Source organism: Choloepus didactylus, chromosome Y, assembly GCF_015220235.1.
Source record: "Choloepus didactylus isolate mChoDid1 chromosome Y, mChoDid1.pri, whole genome shotgun sequence".
NCBI classification, from domain to species: domain Eukaryota; kingdom Metazoa; phylum Chordata; class Mammalia; order Pilosa; family Megalonychidae; genus Choloepus; species Choloepus didactylus.
The window spans coordinates 20554674-20578853 of record NC_051335.1 but is presented as its reverse complement, the minus strand read 5'-3'; the positions used below and the strand labels follow the sequence as shown (position 1 = coordinate 20578853).

Here is a 24180-nt window from a genome sequence, read left to right as displayed (position 1 = left end):
GCAGTTTATAAGGGTTTAGACATTCCATAGGGTATGAAAACAGAGTTCCAGCAGAGTCTTGTGACACAGGGTTCTGGAGGTTTGTTATCAACAGTGATCAGGGGAGGTGAGTATCAGTGCTTTCTTTAGGACACCATCTGCACATTATACCCCCTCCCCACCAGATGTCTGATGACCTTTAACTTCTGTCCAGGTCACACAGGCTTCTATGTGCTGTGGGGCCTCATTCCCCATTAGGGCCCTGTGCCCCCATAGAGGATACTATTACCTCCCTTGATGAAGTTGTTTTGATGATTAAATATGCTGATATTTATAAAGTGCTTAAAACAGTGTCATGTTAGTGTTTGTTTAAGAAAATAAATAAATAAGTACTCGGTAGGAGGCTAATTAAAGATAGTTAGGCTGGCCCAGAATACTGGGTCTCTGGGTTACATAGTAGGCAGGATACAGAAGGGAGTTTGGCTGGGTGCAGTGATACCCAGAACTGGCTCTGAAATGGGAACCAGAGGTGCCTTTTATGACTTGATCAGTCTCTTCCCTGGCTGCAGGACAGGAGCCAATGTAGATCTCCTGAAAATACAAAGGCCCAGAGATTGGGGAAGAATCCCCAGGCTCTCTTGGAACACTGAACTATGCACAAGCAACCTAACTCCCTGTTGTTATAAGGTCTAATGGGTTATAAGTTCCTTAAAACCACTGTTTTTCCAAAGCTAAATATGACTCCCAATGTGTCCCTTTAGAAATTATTCTTCTCACTGAGGTTTCTTTTTGTTGTTGTTGACTATCGCTTCCATCAGAATGGATGAACTAAAAAAGCCTTTCTCTTTTGGTTTACCTTTCCCTGAAGAAGTGGCTCTAAACTCTTTATCACATACATAATGTGTAATTTTGCTATTAACCAGGACATTCCCTCCTCCTTCCATTTTGTCTCAACTATTCCTAGCCAAAAGATTTATAATTGCATTCTTTATATATTAGAGAAACTACCAAGTGGTGCTTTATGAGCGTCAAATGACCAAAGTCAACATCTGTGGATGAATCAGGTTAGTAATTATAAGCAGCACATTTATCTTATTCCAACTGTGGAGTACATCAGAATTGAGAACCTTGTTAGGGTTATAGGGCTACATGAGTTTGGAATGGTCTCATCCATCTTCTTGAGAGCAGCGGGAAATCTAGGCTCAACTGTACCTAAACTTTTCTAGAAAGATGAGTATTTGTTTTTAAAGAGCCCTCAGGAATGAAATTTTGTAACCTCCCTTCTAAGTCATTTTTTGTGATTAGGACTTTCTCTGTCAGGACATTTTTTCTGTCAGGAGAAAGAGAAAATCAAAAGGATCAGAAGACCACTAACACTGTGAAATAGAAAAGGGAGTTTATCACTAATTGATCCCTCACAAATATCTGACTTTGTTTTGTTTGTTTGTTTCTCTGTCAGGACATTTTTGCTTTTATACTAGTAAAATCCCATTACAAATGAAAGATATTTCCATCCCCTCTTGTATGTGCTATAGTAGTGGTGCTTTTTTGCACTGATTAGAGTGGACTACTTTACTACAAATAAACCTATACAAGCAAATGTTTTTTCTGGCCCCAATTCAATAACAGCTAGATAATAATACAAATATCTGACTTTGTTTTGTTTGCTTTGTGGGGGAAAGAAGAGGACAAAACTGGGGAACAAGTGTGAGAGATTTGCTTTTTATAACCTTTCCTCACTACTGCTAAGTTCTGATACTTGCTGATTTACCATTGAGAGTGTGAGGTGACCTCTAGTTATTTCTAGAAACACCTTAATTATTTTAAAAATGTGCTCAAACCAAAAGAAATGGGAGTGTTAGTTGTGAGGGATCAATTAGTGATAAACTCCTTTTTCTATTTCCCAGTGTTAGTGGTCTTCTGATCCTTTTGATTTTCTCTTTCTCCTGAATGTAGCCTATGGGAAAGTCCTGGTAAATGCTGCTGCACTAAATCAAAACAAGTTAAGCTGTAGTAATTAAAGGGATACTATAAGTAGCTGTCCTTGGTTGTCTGTCGTGATAGCTTGTGGTTAACATTTGTTCATCCAACTTAATTCCAAGATTGAATGTTAGTTGAAATCTCTTTTTTGAATAGTGTTGATTGCATGATCCTCAGAGTTTGATGTTGAGTCATCTTAACCCAATGTATCTCTTTTAGGAGGTAAAAGGTTATCATCTGGTATGCAATAAGGACTTAATGTCACCATATTTCTTTCTTCATAACTGAAAAGGTATTCTAACTTCATCCCAGCAGTACTGGACTAGCTGCTTAGTAGCAACATGTTCTTAAAGAAGAAAATCTTATGCATTTAATTCTGCCTGAAGGGGCACTGCAAAGTATTGTGAACAGAAAGCTGAACTGTCATAATGAAAGCATTGTGGATATTGTGTCAAGATGTCATTCTCATAATCCAAATTTTAATCATCTTGACTTTAACTGTCACATATCTTATTTTCTATTAGCCATACAACTCTGAAATGCTCACTGAAAAACAGTGGTGATAGAATCTACACCTGTCCAGATATATTTACACTGCTAACTATTGATGGGAGAATATGCTTGTGCAAAGATCTCCATATGGGCTCAGTCTCTCTATAGAATATACTGTTTTTGTGGCTACAGCTGTGAATTTAATAGCATCTTTCAGCTATGGAGTCATCATTCTCAAGTGATTTGTCTGCATTTTATTGTGTATCACTCAGCAATGGAGTTTATATGGAAATGTATCTTGGATAAAGGCCCTGCTAAAATAATTCATGTTTGTATTCCTCCAATTCTACCACTACCATATGCTCATCTTTGGAACTGTCCTTGAAGACTCCTTGTAAACGTCAAGTACGGCTTTAGAAGGTGCCCCATTTCTGTATATACAAAGAGTAAGGGTTAAGCATTGTGATTCATCAAGATAGTAAGTATAAGCCCAAAGTTCCAGTGTAGTAGAGGATAAGACTATTATTGCCCATAAGTTGGAAGAAATAGTGGTCTTGGATGAAGTGTTGCAATGACGTGGACTAGATTGTCCTAAAGAAAGAAGATAAAGTATTGGGGTATTACCTGTTTTTGCCCTTAGAAAGAGCCAATTTGACCATCACAGTTTATACATTATCCTAGTTTGCTTGCCTTTCATTCTTCTTCTTGCCTACTTTTGGGCTTTTTAACTGCTGCTTAGCACTTGGAAGAGTATTTATATTCAGTAAACATTTTTTGAGCAAATATTTAAGTGCAAAACGCAAAGAGACAAGTTTGTCAAACAACAACAACAACAACAAGCAAAATGAAAAGGTGACCACATCTTTTCCTTTCTGTGTGGGTAATTATGAAACCAATTGCTGAGGCTGGGGATTTTGGATCAGAATTCCTGGTTCCAGACAATTTATATACTGTCTCATCTGTTTATTCTCCACTCACTGCATTTTGATTTTTAAATTTTAGTTCAAGACATTAAGTATTGAAGAATGGGACTTATTATTCAGTAACTCTGTGTATCTTAAGGTTTCCTTCCTCTCTGTTTGTTCTAGGGAAATCAATGAATTTACTTCTTTCTTTATTTATTGCCAGCACGGTTCCCCTGTTACAGTATTATGGCCAATGATAGCTGGTATGTACTCAGTTCCAGATGGACTAGTGTCCATTTGAACAGAAGGAGTGAATGGGATCATCTTTAGATTAGCCAGAAGGAAAATGGCTTTGTGTTTTACCTTTGTAGCAGCCCCTAAGAGGTATTTATTTTGATACTGTTATCTGTGAGAAATAGAGTAAAACAGGATAAAGCATGTACATTCAGATGTGTAGCTAACAGTAGTTCTGAAAGCAGAAAGTGCTTATTTTTTACTTTTAAAAGAATCTGGAATTTTAAAAAATAAATAATTAATCATTTAATAATTCAGGGGAAGAGAAATGATGCCCAAGTGAAGTTACATGACTCAACAAATAATACCAGTGAAACCCAGGAAGAACCACATTAATGATAGTCGTTAAGTATACACAGTGCCTTACAATAGGTTGATTGCACTAAACAGAGAAGAAAATTCTTTCTCTGAGGAGCTTACAATCTAAAGATACAAGTTGGTATAGAAAAATATGCAGTGAGAACAAGTGAGCTCCATCGTGGGTGGTCTTCGTGGCTGAAATGCTTCAAGAAAAAAGTGCCTGCTTCAAAAGGTGGAGGTTGCAAAAAAGTAGAAGCCTGTTGTTTTGGGGCCAGGAAGTGCAGAGAAGGAAGGGAGGGTTGGAAAGTGTGTTTGAAAAAAGGCTCAACATAAGAATGAGTAAAAATGTCACACTAACATTGGCATGGTAGAGCTTGGTGATTTAGAGAACAAGGTAAGATGCCAGCAGAGGAGGATTTACAGAGGGGCAAATAACATACCATAAAACTCTGTATTATAGCAAATACCCCATCTTTAAAGACCCAGATCTGGATAGTGCTGCTTGCAACAGCTTCTTGTCAGTGTGAACGGTTTCCATACCAGAGGAAAGAAGAGTCTGGTGTGGTTCCAATGAGATACTGTATGTGAAGGGGCTTTGTAAGCAGCAAAGCAGTACGAATGTAAGTTATCAACATGTTCTGCTTAGCTTTGACTTCGTTAATTTTTTTTTAACATTTTATTGTAGCAACTCAAAATTTCCCATTAAATTTTTGTTTGGTAAAATGTTTTAAGACAGAATGTTAGCAGTAGAATTTCCTATTTTCAGAGATGTTGTCAGGATCAGATTTGCTATTATAAATGCTTCATTGATTCTATGTTAGTTCGTTACAAATTCTCATACCAAATATCTCCCAAAGGGCTCTCTCTACTTTCCTTACAACTGAAGTAACACTGAGCTTCACGTCAGTGACCATATTCTCATCCTCATTCCTATCCCCTATCTTGCTATCCTGTCTCTTTTCTTCCTGTGTTCATATGGTCATGTATTTTCTTTCAGGTCTCATAGTACCATTTTATATTTTGCCTCATTCTAACAAGGATTTGAGTTGGCTTACTGAGAAATGCATGCAACAATGTGATTGACAATTTGACAAGGAAACAAGTATGAAGGGAAAATTAATATAAGAAACTAAAATGAAGCCAGGTATACAGCAGTGCGGCTTTTATGGTTCTGCTCTAAGTTTGTCTTTGAGCTTCTTAACATACAGAACAAAGAGCAAAATATTAGTTATAAGATTTTCAGGTGTTCATAAGGTAAAAATGAACCAACTTCTCAGAAATGCACAACTTTTCCTGAGGCCTGTGCGAAATTTCTCCCATGAATTGTTAAAAAATGACAGTTTGGTGAGTTTGGATTTTATCTTGAGGGCAGTGGGAAGCCAGTAATAGCTTTTGATTCAGAGAATGACATACATAAAACTGTGCTTAGAGAAGGTATAGGAAAGCTCAAATGAGTGGGGAAAATAGACACAGGAGAATTATTTGGAGATGAGGCTGCAAGGGTCTAGACAAAGGAGGTATCAGAAAGAATGGAAAGGAAAGAAAAACTATATGGGAAGTTAGGAAAATGGACACAGTCATTGCTTAGGTATTAATGGAAAGGAAGGAATCAAGGATGCCTGTAAGGTTCAGGTCTAGATAACAGAATGAGGGAGAGAGATATGTTAAAGTGTGAAAACCCAGAAGGTGATGGAAAAGTGATAACCACCGTGGGTTCTTGTAGTCATATTTTGGAACAATCAGAAAAGCGAAAATGGAAAACTACAATTTATTTAGCACTTTATATTTTATGAAATGCTTTTACACACAATTTCTTATTTTGTTCTCATAACATCTCTGTGAGGGAAATAATACTATACACATTTTAAAGATAAAAATCTGAGACTTTAATGATTAACTGATGCATCTAAAGTCTTATAACTAGTAAGTGCCTTGTTTGCCCCACCCCACCCCACCCCATTGTACCACACTGCCTCAAGAAATCCCTCTGCTTGAAACTATTGGTGTAATGTTACCTGATGACAAAGTCAAAACAAAGTTAGGGTTTTAACTTCATCATTAACATCAATTTTTTTTTATGCTTTGCTTTACTATAATTATTCCACTGGGGACATTTGATATGAATAGGGCTATTTGCCCCTATACTAATTGTCCCCAGACAGCCATGCTTTTAAAATTTCATGTCTGCTTTTTATAGTACTTTAATCTCTTTCTCTGCTGTCAGCTATTACAACTTGATGTATTTGGCAGTTCCCCTACTCCTAATCAGTTGTGCCCCTGGAAACCAGTTATATATGCTTGTTACTTTCAGACACAATTTTTAGAGATTATGCATTGAGTGAGGACCTAAGGAGTTCCCTTATAAGAACCCTAACCCTAACATTATGTTCTTATGAGTGAAGAATGTAAGTCTTATTGCTTGATCATTCTTAAAATATGTATCTTTGGCTGTCTTCTAGATATTCTGCTAACTTTGGATAGTTAGTTGAATGTGCTGAATAAATTGCCTAAAAGGTGAGGTGTTGATTTGTATATTCAGTATGTAACCCTTGACCCTTGCCAGGGTTACTTTTTAAAGCAGATGCTATTGGTTTTGATGGGCAAATGTAACAGTGCTTTACAAACAAGAGGTTGTGAATTTTTAGCTAATAGCAATCTCTTTGCCAAAGGTTTGAAGTGACTGCCCAGTCTCCTTTGTCCCAGAATGACTTGTGACTGCTTCTCTGAGGCCCAAATGCTCTTTGCTGGAAAGGTTGCAGACATTCCCTTTTGCCTGCATTAAGTCTTCTCTCCCTAAATGGTCACAGAAGCTTCCAGCCAGCCTTCCTTGGTTCATTTGTCTCTGCCTTTCTCCCTCTGTGAGGGAGGCTTTTGATAAAGATTTATTGACTATCCACAAGGGGCATTGCTCCTGTAGGAAACACTGCACTCCTCAATGTGAAATCTGTGTCTCCAGCTGACTGAATAAAACATTTTATGGCACCTTGGTACAGTGTGTCCATAATTCAGATATGTGGTCTGTGGATATCCAGGGCTTTAAGGGGACCCGGGCCACCTCCAACCAGAAATGGTGTTTTCCCAAATCTGTTTTTCAAATGAATTTTTAAAGATGATGGATTATCAGCAACCACTTGAACTGCAGTGAGAGAGAAGGAAGGGGAAAGGTGATTTCCCTTCATACTCTGCTGAAGTATGAAATTAATAAATGTTGATGTCATTAGAATGCTGTAACTAATGCTCATGGCCTTCCAAATCTTGCTAGGTAAGATTATATTCTTCATCATAATGGGAAGGAAAAGTGTTTATTTCTTTGTCATAATTTGGGACAAAAAAAGCTACTTTTATTGCTAAATAGAAATACCACGTGTTGCCTTCTGCCCAGAAAAATGGGTATAGTTTTGGATTAGCTGTGGTCTATGAAAAGTACAGCTGTGATGCTAGTATCTAATGGGCCTGAATCAGGCTTTGGGAGAGTTTCTGGTTTGATGCTTTTGGGAGGGTTCTTTTAGAATCCATGCCTGAAGAAAAGATTTACAAAGTTAACTGGGTAGGATACATTCCTGATGCCTTTGACTAAAAACATTTAAGGCATGAAAGAATTTTCTAGAGATAGGTAGGACTTGCAGGCCTTGATGCTAATAAGGGAGATTTCTTAGAATCCCTTGGACTTTAGCAGTTATCCTGCTTTGTATGTGCCATGTCAGTATATCTGTTTTAGAATGACCTTTCAGAAGGAGAGAAGAAAAGTTTGCCATAACACTTGATGTGTTGTGGTTGAACCTAGCGCTGGAGAGGCTTCACTCATTATAGTGCTTGTGAGCACTTAGGCTAGCCCCTGATATTTGAGGGACGTTGTGCAAATTCCCCCAGAGCTAACTGTCCGCTGCATCAGTTAGCTTTAGTGCTTTGTGTCTAAAAAGGATGATGGGTGACTATCAGGCATAAGATTTAAAATAAACCAATGAGATTTAAGGCTTTAGACTTTAATTGCATCTCATCTGTCAACTGCATTGACCTTTCCTTTAGAAAACTAGATTAACACTGACCTGCCAGAAGCTATGGGGGAAACTGCTGTGATAAGTCTTATGATTTTAGGTATCAGTAGATATAATATGGACAATAGATGAGCTAGCCAGAAAGAGAGAGGTAATCTGGCGGGAAATTTTTTGAGCTGAGAAGAAGATAATGAGATTAGACCAGAGGAAAGTTGACATCCTTCCTTGCCCTTCCTCTCTACCACTACTTTAGTCTAGCACTGAACCTTGCTCTTAAATTTCTTCTTTCCCTGTTTTAGCATTCTTCCACCACTACCACCCTCATACATTGCTTACTCTTTGTCCTACTTGAAATCCCCTTTGTCCTACTTGAAATTCCCTAATAAGATATTATGTAAGAAGAGAAACACAATGAAGAAAACGCAGTAATTTTTGTTTTTGTTTTTTTTTTAAAAAAAAAAAAACACTTCCTACTTTTTTCCTCTTACCTTTCTTTATTAATACTACCCAAATAAAATCTTTAGCTTAATCTCCTCACCCACATTTTTATAAAGTGACTCTATTATAAATGACTGGAGCTGTGATCATTTTGTTTATCCAAAGAACAGCATTCTCTAGATGACATCACAGTCACTCTGTCACCTTGTCATCCAGGGTGGCATCCCAGGGTATTTATAATCTTTTCTATGGTTAGCATGAAATTCTCAAATCAAAATTAATTTGAAGTCACTTTAACTTAAAATGATTTGGATAAGATCCCCAAATCAAATTGTCATTAGCAGGGCACCACCTAATGATTAAAAATAGGTGTTTGGAACAAGGGTTTTAAAGTTATTTCCTTTCTAGAGGAGCCTGACCCTCAAAAAATTCTATCAACACCATACCCTGAAGGGGAGGAACAATCATTTATCACCAAATAGCCAAATTTCTGATCTCCTCTAGTATGCTGCCCTCCCCAAAAAGTTTGTGTGAGAGAATGTACCAAGAGTGATGTTGATAATAGGGAGCTGGCTTACCCATTTGTTACTCATTAATTTCATGCATTCATTAAACAAATATATATTGAAGTCCCACTATATGCCAGCATTGTTGTATACAGATTCTATTTATCTTGTTGTCCAAATGATAATGTTCCCTGCTTGAAAGCACCATTCTGTAGTGGTAAGTAACCTATGGTTGAATTAACTGGTTACATTTCCTTTTGGTAGCCAATGACTATGTACTTTGGATGTGCTTTTCTTCTACCACTCTAGGATGTCCCCCAGTCTGCAGAATCCTTCAGTCATAGCCATCATTCATGTTTGTTGAATTGTACTTCTAGTTGTTTGCAATGTCTTGATTTTATTTTTCTTTCTTTTTTAACCCTTTCTTTTAAAATAATCATAGATTCATAGGAAGTTGTAAAAATAGTACAGAGAGGCCTCATGTATCTTTCACCTAATTTCCTTCAATGGTTATATTTTACATAACTGGAGTACAATATGAAAACCAAGAAACTGACGTAGATGCAATGTGTGTGGATGTTCTATCCTATTTTATCATTATGTAAAGATTTCTATAACCACCACCACAGTCAAGATACAGAAGTATTCCATTACTACAAAGATCTCCCTTTTGCTGTCTCCCCTTTAGAACCAAACCCAGTCCCTCCCTAACCCCTGGCAACCACTAATCTGTTTTCCATTTCTATAACTTTGTAATTTCAAGAATGTTTTATAAATGGAATAAGAACGTGACCTTTAGAGACTGGCTTTTTTTTTTTTCTCACAGAGCATAATACTCTTGCAGTTCATCCAAGTTTTGTCTGTATCAAGAGATTTTTCCCTTTTTAAAGACTAGTAGCATTCCATTGATGTACCACAAGTTAACCATTCACCTGTCAAAAGGACATCAGGGCTGATTCCAGTTTTTGGCTATTAAAAATAAAGCTGCTATGAATGCTTGTATGTTTAATGTACTTATTAATATGTTAGGGCTTAAGTCTTCCATTTAAATTTTTGTTTTTCGTTTGTTCCCTCTGCTTTTCATTTTGCTGTTTTTTTTTTTCCTGCCTTCCTGTGGGTCACTGGAACATTTTCTTATAACTCCATTTTCATTTATCTATAGTGTTTTTTAGTATATATCCTTGTACAGATTTTTTAGTGGTTGCTCTAGTACAATATTACACATACATAACTTACCACAGTCTCCTAGTGTCAACATTTTACCAGTTCTAATAAAGTATGGAAATTTTTACCTCTCTTTACCTCCCTTTGCCTTCCTCTATTTCTGACATATTCATGTTAACTATTTTATCTGCATACATTTAGAACCAAAACAATGTTATAATTTTGCTTCAAGCATCAAAGAAAACATAGAAAATTCCAGAGGAGAAAGAAGGGCTGTCATACTTATCCGTATTTTTACCATTTCTGTTGTTTTATCTTCTGATTTTCCAGAGTTCCTTCTTGTGTCATTTCCTTTCTGTTTCAAGAAATTCCTTTACCCATTTCTTTTAGGGTAGGATGGTGAGACATTCTCTTCTGAGAATGTCTTAATTTCCCCTGCATGAAGGACATTTTTGCAGGATATAGAATTCTGGGTTGACCGTGCTTTTCTCTCAGCTCTTGAAAAATGTGCCACTTCTTTCTGGCCTCCGTGGTTCATTACAGCCATGGTGAGGGTAGAAGTCTAGGCTTCTTCATGGGCCTTTACTGAAATGGAATGGGGGCCATGGCTTTTTTCTGTGCTATCTGGCTGGAGTAGGGAGGTGATAGTCTAAAAGTTTTGTTTTGCTATGCTACACTTTTTCTGGTCTTTAGACAAGAAAGTGCTGGCTGCTCTTGGGACTTGATGTTAAATATTTAGAAATCTTTAAAACTAATAATATAATTGTGAATAACATTGTGATTGTGTAGACTGTGTCATGCTGTTTTTTCTCAGTTTCTAGCAGCTTTATTGAGGTATAAAGTGTACAATTTGTTGTATACAGCCATCACCACAATCGAGACAATGAACATATTCTTCACCCCCAAAGGTTTCCTTGTGCCCCTTTGTATTCTCTCCATCTCCTCCCCACTCACTTCCTTCTTCCCCAGGCAATTTGCTTTCTGTCACTACATAGGAGCATTTTCTAGAATTTTTTATAAATGGATTCATAGGGTATGAACTCAGTATCTGACTTCTTTCACTCAGTATAATTATTTTGTTATTAATCCATGCTTTTGCATGTATAAAACATTCCTCTTTTATTGTTGAGTAGTATTACATTGAATAGATGTATGACAATTTGTTCTTTTACCTGTTGATGGATATTTGGCTTGTTTCCACTTTTTATCTATTACAAATATAGCTGCTATAAATATTTGTATACAATCATTTCTGTCTACTTAGTTTTCATTTCTCTTGGATAAAAGGACAAAGGAATAGTAGGGATATATGGCAAGTATATGTTTACCTTAAGAAACTGATATTTCTTGTACTGTTTTACTCTCGCTGGTTGTTACATATTCTCACCAAGACTTGGTTTTGCTAGTTTATTTAATTTTAGCCATTCTAGTGGATGTGAAGTATTATCTCATAGTGGTTTTAATTTGCATTTTCATAATAACTAATGTTGTTGAACATCTTTTCATGTGCTTATTTGCCATCCAGATATCTTCTTTGTGAAGTATCTGTTCAAATATTTTGCCCATTTTTAAAGTTTTTTTGTCATCATATTATTGATTTTTAATTTCCTTATTTAATCTAGATACAAGTCCTTTGTCAGATGTATGTTTTGCAAATATTTTCTCCCAGTCTGTGGCTTGTCTTTACATTTTCATACTGGTGTCTTATGAAGGGCAAATGTTTTTATTGTTGATGAAATTCCATTTATTCATTTTTATCTTTCTAACTTGTGGGTTTTGTGTCATATTTAAGGAATTTTGGGCAAACCCAAAGACACAGGGATTTTCTTCTGTGTTTACTTCTAGCAGTTTTATAGTTTTAGCTCTTATATTTAGGTCTATGATCCATATTGAGTTAATTTTTATTGATGGTGTGTGGTAAAGGTCAAAGTTTATTTGTTTATTTGCATATGGGTATCTACTTTTTCCAGCAACATTTGTTGAACAGACTATCCTTTTCCCACTGTATTACCTTGGCACATTTGTGAAAATCAATTGACATTATAAGAGTGGGTCTATTTGTGGATTCTATATATTTCATTGATCAGCTTATCTTTCTTTACACACTAACATACTGACTATATAACTGTAGCTTTATATTGTCCTGAAAAAACTAGTGTTAGTCCTCCAGTATTGTCCTTTTTCAAAATTGTTTTGACTATTCCAGGCGCTTCACATTTGATTTTAGAATGAAATTGTCAATTTTTCCAAATATTTTTTCTTATTTGGATTTAATTTGTTCTTGTTTTACTATTTACCTGATGTTGGAGCTGAGTTCATTGATTTGAGAACTTCCCTGTTCTTTTCTAATATAGGCATTTATTGCTATAAATTTCCTCTTAATTACTGATTCTGTTATATTGTGTGTTCATCATCATTCAGTTTGGAAATATTTTTCTAATTTCCCTTTTGATTTCTTCTTTGACACATGGAATAATTAGAAATGTGTTATTTAATTTCCAAATACTTGATTTTCCAGATATCTTTCTGTTCCTGATTTCTAACTTAATTCCATTTGGGGAAAGAACGTACTTTGTGTGACTTGAATCCTTTTAAATTTATTAAGATTTGTTTTAAGGCCTGCAATATGGTCTCTCTTGGTAAATGTTCCATGTGCAGTTGAAAAGAATGGATACTCTGCAGATGTTGAGTGGAGTGTTCCATTAATATTAGTTAAGTTAACTTTGATTGATACTGTTAGCAAAGTGTTCTATCTCTTTAGTGGTTTTCTGTCTATTTATTTTGTCAGTTATAGAGGGAGGAATATGAAATCTCTGAGTATAATTGTGCATTTGTCTGTTTCTCCTCATAATTTTCTCAGTTTCTTTATGTATTGTGAAACTTTGTCATTAGGTACATAAATATTTAGTATTGTTATATCCTCCTTATCAATTGACTTTCTTTGTTCCAGGTTATATATTTTGCTCTAAAATCTAATTTGTGTGATTAATACAAACACTCCAGATTTCTTTTAATTAGTGTTAGAATGGTATATCTTTTGACATCCTATTGCTTGTAACCTATTTGAGCCTTCATATTCAAAATGCATTTCTTGTAGGCAGCATATAATCCTCTTGCTTTTTCACCCAATCTGAGAGTCTCTGGCTTTCAATTGAGGTGTTTAGATCATTTACATTTAATGTGATATTTAGTACACTTAAGTTTAAATCCATCATTTTAATTGTTTTTATTTTTCCCATCTATTCTTTGTTCCCTTTTCCCTCTTTTTCTGCCTTCTTTGGATTAAATGAGTATTTTTATGATTTTATTTTATGCCTTTTGTTGCATTAATAGATATAACACTTTATTTAATTATTTTAGCAGTTGCATTGGGGTTTGTAGTATACACAATAACAACAATCTTGTGGATTTCCCCATGTAATTACCATTTCTGGTATAGATCCATATTTCCATCTGCTGTCAATTTACTTTTTCATGAAGGACATCCTGTAACATTTCCTGTACTATGGATATGCTGGTGATGAATTCTTTCAGCTTTTGTATTTCTGAGAAAATTTTCTGTTTTGTTAAATTAAAATAACCTCTTCATTTTGAGATAATACTAGATTTATATGCAGATGAAAGAAGTAATACAGAGAGATCTTGTGTACCCTTTACTCAGTTTCCCCAGTGATAAAACCTTGTAAAACTATAGTATAATGTCAGAACCAGGATGTTGAAATTGATACAGTCAAGATACAGAACAGTTCCATTACACAAGAATCCCTTGTGTTTGCCCTTTTATAGCAACACTCACTACCCCTTTCTCATCTCTAACCCATGGCCAACACTAATCAGTTATGCATCTCTATAATTTTTTCATTTCTAGAATATTATATAGAAAGAATCATACAATATATGTCCTTTTGAGATTGTTTTTTTCCCTTAGTACAATTCCCTGGACAGTCATCCAAGTTGTTGTGTGTATCAAAAATCTGTTCCTTTTCATTGCTACAGTTTGTTTTACCATTCACATACTGAAGGACATCTGGTCTGTTTCCAGTTTTTGGCTGTAATAAATAAGCTTATATGAACATTTGTGTACAGGTTTTTGAGTGAAAATAAGTTTCCATTTCTCTGGGATAAGTTCCCAAGGGTGCAATTGCTGGGTCATATAGTAGTTTGCATGTTTAATTTTATGAGAAACAACCAAATTGTTATGAAGAGTGACTGTACCATTTCACATTCCCACTAGGAATATATGAGTGATCCAATTTAATCCACATCCTCATCACTGTTTGGTGCTGTCACTATTTTTTTATTTTAGCCATTCTCATTAGGTGTGTAGTGATATTTCATTGTGGTTTTTCTAAAATAACATATTATTGTTGCAAAGAAGCTTTTTTTTAAAAATGAGAACATTTATCACATTTACTTAAAGATGTATTGCTTATGGTTATAGGAGCAAACTTCATTAAGGTGTTATATATGAAGTATACCTGACTTTGACTCTTAATTCAGCAATTTAGTATTCACAACATATTGGCTACCAGTTAGGTATTTATCCAAACATGCCTTTTCTTTTTTTAAAGAAAATATGTGCCTAGACAGGATGGAGAAGGTAACTCCAAGAGCTTGCTAAAAATGAGAAGTCTAAAAATGATAAAATTCCCACATAGTTCTGTTCAACCTCAGTCTGTGAGTGCAGGAAGAGTGTTCATTTGGGTAAGCATTATGCCCAGTGGTATCTAGGAGAGAAAGCCCTTGAGGTTTTCTGTGGCCATCAGGAGGGGACAGGGAAGTAAATTTACTGAATCTAGTCGATGTCAGACACTGTGCTATGAACACAAACAATCTGAGACTTCTTCTATCACTTTGGCCATGGGCTTCCCTACCCCATGGTCCACCTTGGTGGCCATGTGTATAAACAGGTTGTTGAGTTGCTTCCAGCTCCAGCCCACAGGCTACCAAAGGGTGGCAATGAATTTCAGAGAGTGGAGTGGGACTATGTTGTCATCATGCTTGGCCGTAGGAGAAGCATGGATGGGTACCGGACGTCATCTGCTTCTGGTAACTTGACCTTATGCAATGGAGAATATTTGTTAAGCCATTCAGTGTTGTCTGCTGTCCAAGCACTCATAACCATTGGTCCAGGCATGACTGATGGGTATGTTTATGGAACTTCGGCATGTCCATTACTCCAACTTGGGCAATGACAACCAAAGGGGTCAGGACGCTGATTTGCTCAAGTAGCCACTAAGAATCTTCCATTTGAACCTCCATTAATAGTCAGCCTCTTGGAAGACATGTAACCTTCCTTATAAGATATTTGGCAGCATACTGAAAATCATCAAAGCAGTTTTATTTGTTGGCCAAGATACCACCTGTGCCAGTTTGAATGTATTGTGTCCCCCAAATGCCATTATCTTTGATGTAGTCTTGTGGGGCAGATGTTTTGGTGCTGATTAGATTTGCTTAGAATGTGCCCCACCCAGCTGTGGGTGATGACTCTGATGAGCTATTCCCAAGGAGGCATGGCCCCACCCATTCGTGGTGCGCCTTGATCAGTGGAGCCATATAAATGAGCTGACTCAAAGAGAAGGAACTCAGTGCAGCTGTGAGTGATGCTTTGAAGAGGAGCTACAGACAAGAGGGACACTTTGAAGAAAGCACAAGAGCTGCAGATGAGAGAAAGTTTGAAGATGGCTGTTGAAAGCACTCTTGCTCTGGAGAAGCTAAGAGAGGACAAATGCCCCAAGAGCAACTGAGAGTGACATTTTTGAGGAGCTGAAGCCTAGGGAGGAACACCCTGGGAGAAAGCCATTTTGAAGCCAGAACTTTGGAGCAGACGCCAGCCACGTGCCTTCCCAGCTAACAGAGGTTTTCTGGACACCACTGGCCATCCTCTAGTGAAGGTATCCAATTGCTGATGTGTTACCTTGGACACTTTATGACCTTAACACTGTAACTGTGTAGCCAAATAAACCCCCTTTTTATAAAAGCCAATCCATCTCTGGTGTTTTGCATTCCACAGCATTAGCAAACTAGAACACCACCTTTATGCCATGTCCCTCCATATTTGCTACCTCCTCTGATGTTGGCCACTGCAAGGATGCTGTCCATGTGTCTCACAAAAATAAGCCTGGACACATTGTAGTTGGATGTAATAGATGTATTGAATCTGCCATAGCCATATAAGAAAGCAGGATGAGAGCCATCCAATTTTATGCCTTTTTTTAATGTACAGTGAACATTGGAATCTTTGTTCCATCCTTGCTAGGGTAGAATAATCTGGATCGTCTTGTAATCAGAAGCATCGATTCCTTTCACAGCCACCTCTCAGAAAACCCTTGTCTCTAGTTCCTCCTTGGTAAGGTCACAGTGATAAATGATACCTGGGGATAAAAAGGAAGTAACTGATAGAAGATCTTAACGTCCTTCTTTTGACCACTGTATCCCACGATGCTGCCGACCTCGAGCAGGAAGGTCTTAAGGAGGGTACCCGTTGCCAGGTTGTGAAGCTGTAGAATGTTTTTCATGTCACGGAGGTAGCATAAGACCAAAAGTTGGACCTGATGCAAGCTACCCATTCTAGGACATCTTTCTCATGCTCCGTAACAAGCACTTTCCATTAAGACTCATCAGGATCCGTGAAGTCGATGTTGATCAGGTGATAGTTGGGGGAATGGTGATTTGTTTTGAATGTGAACACTGTGCCCTCATTGGTTGCGTAGTCATATTCTCCAACAAGGTTCTCAATCCTCTTTATCCATGTCAGTATTCCAGTGATGCCATCTGATTCCTGCTGTAAGTCACAGTACCAGAGTTGATTTACTGGATCACATCCCTCCCTTATTGATAAAAACATATAGAGACCATAGTCAAATAACTCAGCTCCACCAGTCCATTTAGGCTCTTGAGTAAACTCAGGACACAAAACATCCTTTGACTAATTAGTCCCTAAGACATGGTAGCAGAGCTTTTGGTGGAGATTGGTCGGTGTCTTTGTGCCATCACTTTTTCTGTCTTGTTGGGGATAGGAGTTTTAGAATATTCCCTTCCCATCATGGGTCCAAGCCATACAGCTGAACTTGACTCCTTCAAGCACATCTGGAAGTTTTTTGGCACCACCAACTTGAGTGAACTTGATCATCACCAAGTCTGAGCCACTGGCACTCAGACCATATGCAAAATATTCACCATCTTCACTGAATGCACAGCCTCGGAGTGCCACTGTGCCATCATCAGAGAGCATGTTGAAGAAAAGGAATTCACTCTCTGAGGAATCCTGTACATATAACACTCATCGGTTCTGCAAACCTGTATTATAAAAACAAAAATACCATTTACCTTTCTTGAAGTGGCAACTACACTTGGGAGAATCATACAGTTCAGTTATTCTCTCCTTGTATAAATGTCAAATAGGACACTGCTCAAAAAATGGCACAGTGATCTTGTTTTGGGCCTCCACAAATGCCATTTTCTGCTCACTGTCTGCGTCTTCAAGCCAAGTATAGGGGTCACAGATTTTAGGCCCATGATAATCTTGTATGGTTGTCTCGTCACAGTATGTGCCAGGGCACTGGAAGGACAGCATTGGCAGGGTGGGCAGGGGGCAACATGCTGGCACAGGGCTCTGGGTACAGATGTGTGGTGGGTGGGCTGGCCACAGGGTGAGGCTGGGGAGCCAGTAGGGGCCCAGCAAGTGGCAGCAGTGGCAGCTGTTGGACAAGACTCACATGACTGGACAGGCGGTGCCATGGCAAAGACGTGCAGGAAGCAGCTGTGGGCAAGGACTGGAACCCCTCACCAGCAGGGTCATTGTGATTTTAATTTGCATTTTCCTAATGGCTAATGAAGTTGAACATCATTTCATATGCTTATTTCCTGTCAATATCCTCCTTGGTTAAATATCTGTTCATGTGTTTTGCCCATTTTACACTTGGGTTGTGTTTGCTGTTGAATTTTGAGAGCTCTTTATATATTCTATATGCTATTCTTTGTCAGATATACACTTCACACATAGTTTGTCACAGCCCAAAGTTTGTCATTTCATCCTCTTAAGCTTTTTTGAAGAGCAACAGTTTTAATTTGGATGAGGTCCATTTTATCTGGTTTTTATAAATGGATAATGCTTTCGGTGTCAAGTCTAAGAACTCTTTGTCCAGCCTAGATTCTGAAGATTTAGTCCTATGATTTTTCTCCCCAAAAGTTTTGTGTTTGACGTTACATTTAAGTCCATAATCCATGGTGACTTAATTTTGTATGAGGATGAGGTTTAGCTCAAGAATAATATTTTATTTTGTTTATGGATGCCAGTTGCTCTAGCACCATTTGTTTAAGGATTCTACTTGCTCCATTGAATTCCTTTTGCTCCTTGGTCCAAAAGCAATTGGACTATAAAAAGAAATGCAGTATTTATACATGCAACAACACAGATGAACCTTGAAAACATTATGCTAAGTGAAATAAACCAGATACGAAAAGCAAAAATTTTGTGTGATTCCATTTATATGAAATGTTCAGAATAGTCAAATCCATAGGGGTTAGTGGATTCTAAGGCTAGAGTAGAGGGGGAGTGGGAAGTGATTGGAAATGAGTATGGGGTTTCATCTTTTGGGGGGTGATTAAAATGTTCCAAATTGGATACTGCACCAATGTTCCAAATTGTGATGACTGCACAAATCTGTGAATATTAATATGGTGTGTGAATTATGTATCAATAAAGTTTTTATTAAAAAATCAGTTGGGCATACTTTTCTGGGTCTATTTCTGGGATCTCCATTCTCTTTCAGTGGTCTATTTGTGTATCCCTCTGCCAGTGCCACACAGAATGATGTTAAATGTAGATATTTTGTAGATGCTCTTTTATCAGGTTGATTCTCTTCTTCTCTATTCCTAATTGGCTAAGAATTTTTTCATCAATGGATGTTGGATTTTATCAACTGTTTTTTATACAACAGTTGATATAATGATAATCCTGGTGATTAAATTGATTCATTTCCAAATGTTGAACCAACCTTTCATACCTGGAATAAGTCCCAATTGATTACGGTGTGTAATTCTTTTCTTACATTGTTTATATATGATTTGCCTGCTGGTTTTTCTTGATGTGAAATTCACATAAAAAATTCACCAATTTAGCCATTTTAAAGCCTGCAATCCAGTGACTTTTAGTACATTCAGAATGTTGTGCAACCATCACTACTTTATAATTGCAGAACATTTTCATCACTGTAAAAAGAAACCCTGTACCCATTTAGCAGTTACTCTCCATTCTCCCTCACCCCTGCCCCCAACTTCTGAAAGTACCCTCTGCTTTCTGTCTCTATGGATTTACCTATTCCAGATATTTCATATAAATGGAATCATACAGTAAGTGGTCTATTGTATCTGGCTTCTTTCAAGATTTCATCCATGTTGTAGCATATGCCAGTACTTCATTCCTTTTTATGACTGGATTATATTCCATTGTATGTATATACAATGCATGTATATACCACAATTTGTTTATCCATTTATGCTTTGATGGACATTTGGGCTGTTTTCACCTTTGTGCTATTGTGAATAGTGCTGCTGTGAACATGCATGTACTGTATTTGTTTGAATATTTTTTTAATTCAATTTTATTGAGATATATTCACATACCATGCAGTCATACAAAGTGTACAATCAATTGTTCACAGTACCATTATATAACTGTGCGTTCATCACCAAAATTAATTTTTGAACATTTTCATTATGACACACATAAAAATAATAAGATGAATATGTTTTTAATACTTATGGGTATACACCTAGGAGTAGAATCACTGGATCATATGATAATTCTATGATTATACTTTTGATGAACTCTGAGGTCTCCATAGCAGCTACCCCATCTTACATTGCTAATAGCAATGTAAAAAAGGTTGCTATTTCTCCACCTTCTTGCCAACATTTGCTATTTTTATTTTCTTTTTAAAAAAATTATAGACATTCTAGTGGATATGATGAGGTAACTCTGTGAATTTCACTTTCATTTACCTAATGACTAATGATATTCATCATCTATTCATGTGTTTGGTGGCCAGTTTGTATATCTTCTTTGGAGAAATGTATATTCAAGTCCTTTGCCGGTTTTTAAATTGGATTGTGTTCAGTTTTCTAATGTTGCTGGGATGCAAAATACCAGAAATGGATTGGCTTTTATAAAAGAGGATTTATTTGGTTACACAGTTACAGTCTTAAGGCCCTAAAGTGTCCAGGGCAACAGGGTATCTTCATTGAAGGATGGCCTATGGCATCCATAAACCTCTGTTAACTGGGAAGGCATGTGGCTGGTGTCTGCTGGCTCCCAGGTTGCGTTTCAAATGGCATTCTCCAAAATGTCTGCATCACCTTCCAATGGCCATCTTCAAAATGTCTGTCAGCTCCAGCTAGCTATGAGCTCCTTCTGTCTGAGCTTATATACTGCTCCAGTAAACTAAACAAAGCCCATGCTGAATGACTGGGGTCACGCCTCATGGAAATTATCCAATCAGAATTATCACCTACACTTGGGTGGGTCACATCTCCATGGACACTTAACCAATAGGTTCCAACCCAATCCTCAGTAATATGTCTGCCCCCACAAGAATGCATTAAAGAATATGGCTTTTTTCTGGGGGACATAATATATACGAACCAGCACAGATTGTTTTCTCTTTGTTGTTGAATTGTGAATCCTCTTTATATTCCTTCCATTTTATATTTTTATATCCTTTTTATATATTCTTCCATTTTATGGGTTGTCTTTCTGTTTTCTTCTTATTGTCCTTTGGTGCACAAAAGCTTTTAATTTTGATAAAATGAGTTTTTCTGTTTTCTTTTGTTGTTTGTGCTTTGGGTGTCATATTAAGAATCAATGGCAGAGAACCTAAGATGGCGGCTAGGAGAGACAGGGCAAAAAAAAACACCTCCATGAAAAATAATAGATAGAGGCCAGAAAGCGACCCAGAACACCAGTTCCAATGATGCACCAGCTGAACAAGGTCTGCTAAATCCACAGGGACTATGCACTTGGTGAAATTGGGAGTCTACATTCTGAAATGAGTGTGAGCCTGTTAATGTCTGGCAGCCATGCTGCGGTGTGGGGAAACCATGGGTTGGCATTTCGAGGCAGACTAGTTCTTTTTTTAAAAAAAACCAAAAGCGGCTGCAGCTATGACAGCGAGAACCACACAGTGAAGCATGGCAGGAAAGGACTGTGCTAACGCCTCAATATCTGGCGTGCAAGATAGCTTGTCGCACACCCACTGCTAGTTGTCTCAGAGCGAGGAGGGCAGAGGTGAGCCAAAAGGGGAAAAGAAACCACGCCCCTTACAGCCGTCTTCCCGGCAGACTGGGAATGCTCCTGCCCAGTGCCGGAGCCAAAGCCTAGAGCTATGCCAAAAAACCCAGTGTGACAAGAAGTGTTTCAGGCAACACTGTGCACATGCCACAATATCAAATGTGGACAATAGTCTTTCGCGCACCCACAGCTAATTGTAACAGAGCTGGGAAGGCGGAGCTGTCCGAAAAGGGGGAAATTAATATGAAACATACAGTCATCTTTACAGCAGACTGGGATTGCCCCTGCATGGCCCGGTGGCCCAGGGCTTCCCTTGAGGGACTGCGCACACTTGTGACGTAGCACAGCCTTCCCTCAGCAGAAGCCCTAGAACAGCACGGCTGGGAAGAGGAAACCACCTGGAAATCCCAGGGACTCTATGCCGATACCAAGGACTTGTGGGTCAGCAGCAGATGCAATCTGTGGTGAGAATGAAATGAAGGTTTAGACTCTTGCAACAGCCTTAACTCTCCAGGAACTCCTGGGAGTTTTGATTATTAAAGCTGCCCTGTCTCCCTAACTGCTCAGACACATGCCCCACATTCAGGGCAGACAGCACCAACAACACACCCAAACTTGGTGCACCAATTGGACCCCACAAGAACCAGACCCCCACACACCACAAAGACTAAGTTGGGGAGAACTGACTTGAAGAGAATAGGTGACTCACGGATGCCATCTGCTGGTTAGTTAGAGAAAGTGTACACCACCAAGCTGTAGATCTGACAAATTAGAGATTGCTGTCTGAATAATCCTTCATATACTAAAAGAACCCTATCAAGTAAAGCAAATGCCAAGAGCCCAAAAACAACAGAAAATTTTAAAGCATATGAAAAAACCAGACAATATGGGTAACCAAACACCCAAATCAGAAGATTAGAGGAGACACAGTACTTGGAGCAATTAATCAGAGAACTAAAGACAAACAGTGAGAGCATGGCACAGGATTTAAAGGACATGAAGAAGACTCTAGAGGAGCATAAAGATGAAATTGCAAGAGTAAATAAAAAAATAGATGATCTTATGGAAATCAAAGAAACTGTTGACCAAATTAAAAAGATTCCAGATACTCATAGTACAAGACTAGAGGAAGCTGAACAACGACTCAGTGACCTCAAGAACCACAGAACGGAAAATGAAAGAACAAAAGAAAGAATGGGGAAAAAAATCAAAATGGATCTCAGGGATATGATAGATAAAATAAAACATCCAAATATAAGACTCATTGGTGTCCCAGAAGGGGAAGAGAAGGGTAAAGTTCTAAAAAGAGTATTCAAAGAAATTGTTGGGGAAAACTTCCCAAACCTTCTACACAATATAAATACAAAAAGCATAAATGCCCAGTCAACTCCAAATAGAATAAATCCAAATAAACCCACTTCAAGATATATTCTGATCAGACTGTCAAATACTAAAGAGAAGGAGCAAGTTCTGAAAGCAGCAAGAGAAAAGCAATTCACCACATGCAAAGGAAACAGCATAAGACTAAGTAGTGACTACTTAGCGGCCACCATGGAGGCAAGAAGGCAGTGGCATGACGTATTTAAAATTCTGGGAGAGAAAAATTTCCAACCAAGAATACTTTATCCAGCAAAACTCTCCTTCAAATTTGAGGGAGAGCTTAAATTTTTCACAAACAAATGCTGAGAGATTTTGTTAATAAAAGACATGCCCTGCTTCAGATATTAAAGGGAGCCCTACTGACAGAGAAACAAAGGAGAGAGAGAGAGAGAGAGAGAGAGAGAGAGAGAGAGAGAGAGAGAGAGAGAGAGAGAGAGAGAGAGAGAGGGAGAAATTTAACAAACATGTATAGAACATTACATCCTAAATCACCAGGATACACATTCTTCTCTAGTGATTATGGAACTTTCTCCAGAATATACCATAGACTGGGACATAAAACAGGCCTCAATAAATTAAAAAAAATTTGAAATTCTTCAAAGCACATTCTCTGACCACAATGGAATACAAACAGAAGTCAATAACCATCAGAGACTTAGAAAATTCACAAATACCTGGAGGTTAAATATGAGGGGGAGATGAAAACACCCCCAGATAATCAAAAGCTGAGGAACTTCATCATCAGTAGATCAGTCCTACAAGAAATGCTAAAGGGAACTGAGCAGGCTGAAAGGAAGGGACACTAAACAATTGACTGAAACCACAGGAAGAAGTAAAGATTTCCAGTAAAGATCCGTGGTAAATATAATTACCAATACTACTGTATTTTTATTTGTAACTCCACTATTTACTTCCTATAGGATCTGAAATACATAAAGTGTAATGATGAATCAGTGGTTTTGGACTCAATGTAAAATATGTAATTTTTGACAAGAACTACATAAAGGTGGGGAAATGGAGGAGTATAGGAACGTAGTCTATGTGTCCTATTGAAGTTAAGTTGGTATCAAAGAAAACAAGATTGTTATAGACTTAAGATGTTAAATTTCAGCCCCACAGTAAACACAAAGAAAGTATCAGAGAATATGGTCATTGAGATGAAAAGTAGAGTATGGGTTATGAGAAGTGGGGGAAGGGGCAATGGGGAGTTAAGAAATGAGTGTAGGGTTTCTGTTTGGGGTGAAGGGAAATTTCTAGTAATGGATGGTGGGAAGGTGATGGCATTGCAACACTGGGAATGTGATTAATCCCGCTAAATGGAATGCTTGGGAGGGGTTGGAAGAGGAAGATTTATGCTGTATATAGGTTTCCACAATTGAAAAAAAGGACAGTCTAAATAGATAATGACAATTAAATGCCATAGATGATCCTGGATAAGATCTAAGAATAGAGGAGAA

General features: G+C 37.6%; 1 pseudogene; it reads right to left on the bottom strand.

Moving 5' to 3' along the window:
* Window positions 1–14870: 14870 nt before the first annotated feature.
* LOC119524037 lies at window positions 14871–17629 on the bottom strand (annotated as a pseudogene).
* Window positions 17630–24180: the final 6551 nt, after the last annotated feature.